Source organism: Coptis chinensis, chromosome 4 (genome assembly GCF_015680905.1).
Source record: "Coptis chinensis isolate HL-2020 chromosome 4, ASM1568090v1, whole genome shotgun sequence".
In the NCBI taxonomy this organism is placed as follows: domain Eukaryota; kingdom Viridiplantae; phylum Streptophyta; class Magnoliopsida; order Ranunculales; family Ranunculaceae; genus Coptis; species Coptis chinensis.
The window spans coordinates 73,114,177-73,122,406 of NC_141459.1; positions in this window are offsets into that span (position 1 = coordinate 73,114,177).

Genomic DNA, 8,230 nt, shown 5'->3' on the forward strand with positions numbered 1-8,230 from the left:
TTGGTTCTAAGGGATGCCTGGCGAACACAATGCGAGCTCGCATTGTAGTTCCTTTCGGTAACTGTCACATTCATCAACGGCTCTACCCCATTATATTGGGACTCCTGTAACGTGGCATCCAGATGGATTCTAGGCGGAATGCCTAGAATCTCAGCCAACAACCCAGCAGTTACTTCCTTCCTCCTCTTCGCCACCATAACAAAAATTCTACGCCCCTCCAACTCCCTCGTGTTGTAGAACCGTCGGACTAAGTCTTCGTAGTAAAAGGCTTCGGTCGAGTACCACAAGCTATTCCAGTCTCTACTAATCATTTTGTCACCATAAAACGACGCGAAGTGGTCGCCAGTAAATGCTTGCTCCGGCAAAATTCGACGTTGTTGAGCCATTGGAGTGTTAGGAATGTAGTGGGGGTTTAAATGGGATGTGAGGTTGGAATTTAAGTCAACCAAATGAAACAAACAGTGGTGGTGGCACGACAGCTTGAATTTTTGTAATTTTTGGTGGTTTTTGGTGATGTAAGTTGGTGGATTTGGTGGTGGTTTGGTTTTAGAGAAGATTTGAAGTGGATTTTTGATGGTTGGCGTGGGTTATTTTAGGTTTCTTTTTAATTTATTTATTTATTTTTTTAGGTTTTGAAGCTTTGGTGGTCGTTAATGGCGGTTTGGAAGTGAAGAACACGACTGTTGGTGCAAAGGTAAGGGGCGCAGGTGCGATGCCGGTGCGCGCGGGTTGGGCCCAAGCCCAATTCGAAATTTTCACGCAACTTCAAACTAAAATTGCCGCTTCGTTACCGGTCCGATTTTTGCGAATGAGATATGGAAATGATCAGGAGAGAATTTCAAATCCAATGATCCATAAAACACTCTATTCCGACCGTGGATGACATATAAGATAGTGGAAAATGCCTTGAAGTGCGTGCATGACATACGTTATGCGAATGAATGAACTATAAATTCATAGAATATGTCAACCCGAATCGAATTACAATTAAACGGCCTAAACAACTCTAATGGGACATAAAACATTCTAGGACACAAACACGACCACCCCACCCCCAAACAAAATTTTTTACAACAAAGTTTAGAAAATTTGTTTTTTAAGTGGGTCTTTTAAAGTCAGATTCCCGAGACTTCCTAGATTACTATGTTTATTCTTAAATATATATATATATATTTTACTTTTATAAGGAAAAACAATAAGCAAGAAAGACATAATTCACCCCATAGAGAAACATGACTCAAAAATCCGAGAAAACATGCAAGAGTGGAAAACGTGAATTATGTTAAACGTGGACTTAGGATCCGGTACTTACAGCCACACACTCCATAGGGAGGGCCCGGTTACCTTAATGGTGCACTCACCAATATCTGGAAATGAAAGGAATGCACCAAACACAAAAAATTGAGTCATTTATAGTCAGATACTCGAGACTTTATCTAAACATATGTATGAACATGCAGTTTATCATATATCAACAACCGAAATAGTTGAGGATCATTTCATAAATAAATATCACAGAAAACATATCCAAACACAATCAAGCAGCAAGATTTCCTATGACGCAACCTAGTGAAATGAAAGCGAAGTCGGATAACCCTATAACGTAACCTACATGCACCTTCTTTTTCATTTTTGAACGAGAGGGTGTCCTAGTGTATAAGTGTGGAAAAGTGAATGGTTGTGGAGAATATGGTGGATATGGATAAGTTGTAGAGGGAAAGCATGTAGACAATGAGGATGTGGGTTTAGCACAAAACTCATTCATGGTGTAGGTAGGGACTGTCTCAAGTCTGAAAATGAAGGTGTCAAATGGTTTGTTCTTCTGAAGTATTTGTTTACTAGGTGGATTTAAAAAATTATGAAGCACAGGAGAAACAAAATGATCGAGTGCAAACTCAAGATTCCTTTGAAAGGGTGGAAGGAGGGGAGTCGAGGTGGATGTTGTGCAAATTTGTTCTTGATAGGGTGAATCATCACCTGCTCTAAGAAACTCATCGAATTTCTCATCTAGATTGGTCATATCCACGTTACTATGATAGTCCTCTATATCTTTGAGAAAGTCATCTATCTCGTCCTCATCCGTAATATGTGTATCGACTAGTGTAGGGATGAAAATGTTGGAGTCTGAACTTCCAAAGGAAAGAAATTTGGGCATATGATTATCAGGGAACGTGTTGTTGAAATAATCTCGAGTGAATCTCTCGATCATGCTAACCTCTCCATCCATAGACGAATCGGGTAAATGTGTCTTTGTTTTAAAAACATTTACTTCAACAACAAGATGGCCAAAAGACATGGACATCGAACCATTGCGACAATTAATGAGCGCATTGGCAGTTGCCAGGAAAGGACGCCCTAAGATGATCGGGACAGAGTCGTTAGCGACTTCTGTATCGAGGATGACAAAATCAACCGGATAGTAGAAATCCTGAACTTTTACCAGCACATTTTTGACCACACCCTTAGGATACTTAATAGACCGATCAGCTAATTGCAACGTCATTTTAGTGGGTTGCACCTCGTCTAGACCTATTTGTCTATACAAATAAAATGGGAGTAAGTTAACACTAGCCCCCAGGTCTAATAACGCGGTTGTCGATAGGAATCTCCTAAGGTGCATTGTGACAAAAGAGGGATCTAATTGTGGTCCTTGTACTTAACAATTCCATTATGTTGAGATAGAGTTGGGAATTGTTCTGTTAAAAAGGCGTCTTTTGGTATGTTGGTCTTATGCCTAGTAGTACACAACTCCTTAAGAAACTTAGCATGGTGTGGTAGCTTTTTAATAGCTTCGAGGAAGGGAAGGTTTATAGTTAGATTCTTGAAAACGTCCCTAATCTCCTCATAATTAGTATCCCTAGTTAACATGACTAATTTTTGTGGAAACGGTGCCTTCTGTCTATATTTAGCAATGGTATCACCTGGATGTTTAACCTTGGCTTTCTGTTTCTTAGGTTGTGTTGTAACTGGTACCTCTACGATTGGTAGGCTCTTCAGGTTTCTATTTCGGTATCTAGTAAAATAGCAGGTGTAGGGGCTCTTGGTGGGGTAACTATAGGCATAGTTACTTTGTTATCAACCACTCGCCAGAAACGAGAGTGGTGATGGCCTTTAGCTCACCTACATTTTCATATTCATTACTAGTATTATCGTTACCTCAAAGCGCTGTGTTTGTTGTTTTAGGATTAGGTATTGCGTGACGGAAACACGCCTTTGGGTTGGGCTTTATCTTGGGCCAACCGTTGGCTTAAATTATTAACGGATTGTAGAAGCTGTTGGTTAGATTGAGCCATGGTTTGGAAAAGTTTTTGGCTCACTTGTATGAAGGTGTCAAAACGATCCGATTGTGTGGGTGTAGTAGTCACGGGTGGTGTGACTGGAACTATCTCGCGTGAATTATTTATGGGCGGATTTTGATAGTTATTATTTACCGGAACGATACCTCTACTAGCGTTATAATTATTATAACTACCTTGACCTTGTACTTGACCTTGTCGAGGTTGCACTTGGTTGTTGTAATTATTAAAATTACCCTGACCCTGTCCTTGTCATGGTGGAGCTTGGATAAAACTGTGTGTTGGCCTAACATATTGATTATTGTACCCTGGAGGTGTGACGTGTTGGTTATTTCTCCAACCGAAGTTGGGATTTTGTCTCCAAGGGGCATTAGGTTCACTATTAATGGAACAAGCATGTTCATAGGCTATAGACGATGGAAGTCGGGATGCTCGGGGCTCCAATGAAACTACATGGATTTGAATTTACATTCATGACGGGATAGGCTTTTGTTGAACGAAATGGCCTCTACCTTTTTTAGTGAGTGATTCGATTAGAGTTCTAAGCTCGGGATCGTGTTTAATTTCAAACATACCGGCGGCCTTAATCAGTATTAGAAGAACTAGCGAGCGGTGGATATCGCCACTACCCCCGCTTGTTATTTCACTTAGTTTGATCCTCTATAAATTTATAAGCCTCCGAGGCTCCTTTACTTAAGAAACTACCCCATTCATTATGTCAAGGACTTCTTTCGGTGGTGTAGAAGTCCTTTGAAAAGGCACCTAACTAACGGTCTTTCGCTAAGTTATGATGTGGACACTCTATAAGGAGATCGGTGAAACGATTCTAAGCCTTTGAAAATGATTCCTGAGGATTTTGTCGAAAGAAATGAATCTTGGAAAGCATCTCATCCGTCTTTAGGGGTGGGTAAAAATGTTCCATAAACATTTGAACAAGTTTAGCCCACGAGTCCACAGAATTTGGCGTTTGGGCGCTTAACCAAGACACGCCTTTATCGGCTAAGGTGAAAGGGAATACCCTCGCTTTAATTTGTTCCGCACCAACCGTAGGATGGTGGAATGTTGTTATGACTTGTTCAATCCTACGATGTAGCCGATAAGGTTTTTCATGGTCTAAACCATGAAAACGGGTAACAAATTAAAATATTTGGGGATTCGAAATCCCCCCCAATCGGGTCCGCTAGAACGATGCAAGATTTGGGGCTATCGCTCAAGGCTTTATAAAAGTCCGAGAGGAGTCTCTCCTCCTTCGTCGGGCATCAGGTCGCAGAGTATGTGGAATAGTAGCTAGAGGTGCAATGAGTGGTATACTAGATAGGCGCGTTTGTTGATGTTTGTGTAATTATGTTCGATGTTTTGTTCGACCGCACCTTAATCTCATACAAGGCTAAGACCAAACTTAGCTAATTACGCCAACACTCCAAACAACTCGATATACTAGTATAAACCTCTAACGGGAGATACGAGGTGTGGAAGAAAGGAATACCTGATTGTGTCCTTGCTTCGCTTTATGAATAGCGCCTTGTTTACGCGTGTTCGTGTATATAACAAGTTAGAACACCGAAAAACTTGAAAAATCAAAGTTCGAATCAAACCCGTGGAAATTCAAAAGAAAAATTCAGCTCGGTGGGGTCGCTCACTTCACTTTGGCGCTGGTGCTTCTGTAACTTCAAGTTACAGTGTTTTAGCTGGTCATGCTCGGTTGGGGCTGGTCGCTCAGCCTCCAAGAACTTGAGCGCCAGGTCGGCTCCTTTGAAGCGCAGTGCTTACGCAAATTTTTCTTGGAAGTTTTCAATGCTGAAACGGACAACCACAGTATGAATCAAACAAGGGTGGGTGGCTTTAATGGGACTTTAAGAAGAGTACTTATACTACGAAAACAATGCGAAAGTGAAACTAAGATGGCAGCGGCGCCATTTGATAAAACATAAAATGCTAGTTTACCTACGAAATGAACTATGAAACTCAAAACGTAAGTAAACTAAAACTTATTTATGTGCCTATATTATCAAAGATTTCTACTCTCAATCCTATGAGATATAGTGGAGTAGAGTGATTCGTTCCACTCCTAGTCCTTCCGCATGCTGTGTTTTCTATGTATAAATAATCGGTCTTAAAGTCTAATGAGAGATTTACAAAATGGCAACTTGACTACGATGCAACTACCCACAAGATGCAACTAGTCGACTATTAGAACAACTATGGGAATGCTACGTCGATTCTATGATAAGGAGTTAGAGGGGTATTGATTCAACCTTAACTCAACTTAATCCTACTAATCCATTAATCGTCGAACTCGAATTGAATCGCTTCGTGAGAACAATGGGTTACTCCTAATCCCTAATTACACATGACATTTCTACCAATTCATAACTAGCATGTGAACGATTACACCCATTCTCATGGTGAACTAATAATTTCTAGAGTGGAAAGGAAATTACGACGACTCTACGATAATCGGGATCAAGCTTTCATCAAGGCTTCTCAACCCCTCAAATGGAGGTTTAGCCGAGAATCATCACGCTATCATTCCCAATGGAATTCAAACAAGACATGATATAAAGATTGAAACTTTGCTTGTTTAAACTCAATTCAAAACTACTCATGCAATAATTGAATTTAACTAATAATGACAAACAATTAAATCTAAGAATTTAACTAAATAAGTAAATGGAAAATAAACTAGATTACCAAGAACACTATTTTATTAATCTAATGAATAATAAAACAATGATTCAAATACTAAATTAATAATCTAACTTGTTCTAAAGTCATTAATTAAACTTGAACTAGATCTAAACAAGATATGAAAAACTAATTAATGGAAGCTAACTAATCTAGGTCTAACTATCTACGTAATAGGGGAATTTAGATCTAAACAATTGTAAATGACAAGAATCGAAATTGACAAACTAGCTATTTTATTTATCAAACTAATGAATAACAATGGTTCTAAAGATTAATCTAGAACAATAATTGAAATTAAACTAAACTTAATTTTATTAAATGAAAACTTGATCTATAATTATCTATAGTTTTAGGTCTAACTAGCTACCATTAACAAAGAGCTAAGCTTTGGTTTTTATATGCTCAGATCCAAAAATCGTGCATGGGCTTGGATCTATGTTTTGGGCCAGAGAATCAGGCCCAAAACCCAATTCTTTCAGTCCAAAAAGGCCTTTTCAGCTGCAGTTGGCTTCAATAGACTTTTCTTCCACTTCTGGTCCTCTGATTGGATAAAGGCTTAGACCATTAGAAAGCTCTTTCCGAGCCGGTCGTTTTGACATAAGGTAGGCCCCATTCCGAGGTCTGAGTCCAAAGATATGGCCTTCGGAAGTTCTGCTAACTTTTTGTGTGTCAATTTTCGCCCGGCTTCGACTTTTCTTTTTTGACTGGGCTTTAGAAAGGCTTTGTCTTCTTGAATCTTGGCCTTTAATCACGGAACTCCTTAGTAACCGACCTTTGCTCCTTTATCTCGCTAAAGTGGCACATTTATGCACATAATGGACTTTGGAGCCTGAAATGCATAAAAACACGTAATCAGTGTTAACTCTTAATTATTACTCACATAATTGGTCTAAAAGTATGACTGCTATAGGGTTAAAACTACAGTTTTGGGCTCTTATCATGAAGTTTTTGTTAAACCTTGGAATACTGCAAACTTGCTTAAGTATTTTCAATAGTAGTTATCTTTCTCTTTGTTAGAGTGTTACCCATGGAACACTGCCAATTTCCGCAAGTATTTTTAATAAATGTTATCTTTCTCTTTTCAGAATGTTGTTTCTTTTAATTTATTATTTTTATGCTGGGATGCTTTTTGGATGTTGGGTGCAAGATCCCATATGTTGGCCAAACTTGTATCAGAACCTTAAGAAAGCTTTCTTTGGATAATGAGTGAAAGATGTCATATGTTGTTCCATGTGTGTGCTTAAGAAAGTTTACACTTAGCTTGGATTTTATCTAGCTAAGCACAATTCTAATGCCTTCTGTCTATAAGTGTCGATTTATGTATTAGCTTTGTCGACATTACGGTCTTTACAGGAACTGATACAGGGGCATACCCTACTTTCCTATATGACCTTTCTTTATTGTCCCAGATAACTTCGGGGACATTAGAGGAGTTAATAAATCTCATAGCACGCATACTTGATTATTTTGAATCAAATTTAGCAAAGTTTAACTCAAAATAAACACTCAAGTATAGCTAATCAGAAGTCAATTGTTAATAGATAAGTAAATTGCAACTTAATAGCATTTTAAGGATTTACTTATCGGGACAGAATCAGGTTTCTTCAGAGCTACAAAGCGAAGTTATATCGATCAATTCTCTACCTCATGCACATCTGCATCATGGTCTTCTTCAGAACCTGCTTCCAAACCTTCCCCCTCGGAACCTTGTTGATACTTTTGTGAGGCCAAATCATCCTCTAACTTCTCTTGAAGTTTGTCAACATCAATCTCAAGATCGGGATACAAGACGTCATCATCGTGAGGGAAGCTTCCAGATGCCCACGCTTTATCAAGTTTCTCACCATATCGGTTGTCGTACTCTGGTTCAAGAATGTCAAGCACACGACAAGCGGTGGAGATACCATTCTTGTATGCTTCAGAACTGACCACATCAACTAGCTCGGTGTAGAATTCGTTCACCTCCTTTACGCTCCTTTCAGGAGCTTCGAGAATCGGAACTGGGGCAAGCAAGTTGATCTCTCAGTAGCTCAAGCTCTGCATTAGCTTTGCTTAATGATTCTCCCAACTCCCTGTTTATCAACTGAGAGTCTATCAACTCTAGTTCTGTCAACGCGGCATTTTTGTTAACTTTGGATAGCTCGGATTTTAAAGGGTCCAGTTTTTTTTGTAAAGTCGTGGCCTTATCCTCATAATACATCTTTTGATTCTTCAACGTTGCAAACTCGCCATTCAATCGGTTTCGA